This window comes from Carassius auratus, unplaced genomic scaffold (genome assembly GCF_003368295.1).
Source record: "Carassius auratus strain Wakin unplaced genomic scaffold, ASM336829v1 scaf_tig00216830, whole genome shotgun sequence".
Classification (NCBI taxonomy): Eukaryota; Metazoa; Chordata; class Actinopteri; order Cypriniformes; family Cyprinidae; genus Carassius; species Carassius auratus.
In genome coordinates, this window is record NW_020528754.1 from 64,677 (window position 1) to 66,082 (window position 1,406).

Genomic DNA, 1,406 nt, shown 5'->3' on the forward strand with positions numbered 1-1,406 from the left:
GTTGAATGGTTTTTGAAAACTTTTTCACCTGTTCATCTCACTCTATTTGTCCTGCTTATGGAGTTGCATTATTAAGCAGGTAGCCAGCCCAAGTGTGCATAAATAAAACTGACATATCTTAGCCTGCTGTCATTGTTCTAGAGTGTATTCTGAGCATTTATACATGCATGATGTTTTGAGCATCATGGTAAAAATTATTTATACAGTATTTGTCACCCTAATTAAAGTGTGATTTCACAAGTATGAGTAAAATAACTAACAGCATGTTTGTATTTTTGCACGATTTACTGTTATTACAATAGTAAATACACATAATGTAACAATGACATTAAAATTAAGCTTTACCAAATAAAGTCCATCAGTTATAAAGCAAATTCAATTTAAGCTGTAAAGTACTAGTATCTTTATTTATCTCAATTTAGTTAAATGATTTACTTTTATTACAATAGTAAATACACATAATGTAACAATAACATTAAAATAAAGCTTTACCAAATAAAGTCTATCAGTTATAAAGCAAATTAGATGTAAGCTGTAAAGTACTCTTCAGAAGACAATAGTATCAATATTCAGCTCAATGTTTAGTTCAATGTTGTTCCATTTCAGTTTAGTAACTGTCAGTGTTGCAAAGTCCATTAAATTATTAAACAAATTCAATTAATCCATAAGCAGCTCTTCAGAAGGCAATAGTGTCCACTGTTGGGAACGTTACTTTAAAAAAGTAATTAGTTATAGTTACTCACTACTTGTTCAAAAAAGTAACTGAGTAAGTAACTGAATTACTCTATAATAAAAGTAACTCGTTACCAGGGAAAGTAACTATTTGCGTTACTGTAAAAAAAAAAAAAAAAAGTTGTTATATATGTCAATTTTTTTTTCTTTTCTTTTTCTCTGACTTTCACAAGTCAGTTGAAATGAGTAGAAAAGACAGGTGTTCGTACATAACTTTCAATATTTATTGCAAGTCAACAGACAGCAAGAGTTTTATCCTGCACTTCAAGTATTATCTTTGTAAGAAAAGTGTTTTTGGCCACTAGCTTTGTAGATGCGTGTCACACATTACATCTACACATTACATGCACGTTCTTGCCTTTGACCACAATGAATTTGAAGTAGTGCTTATATATCCAGCTTGAAAATGCCAACTTTTCATAGGATTGCTCCTGACTCGCCATTTCTGCTGCTGCTGCGAATCTCTTGTTTAGCTGTTGTGTCACATATGCATCCTAACGCCATTCTTTTAAACGACGTTATTCCAAACACTGTCATTATTCAGTTCAAATCAGTTCACACAGTAACAATGTCAAAGCTCCAAAGTTAGTGTCATTATCTATTTCAAATCAGATCAATTTCAGTTCCCCTTCAGGAACTCGAGCTGCGTCAAAAAATGCTATGGGAACGCCATT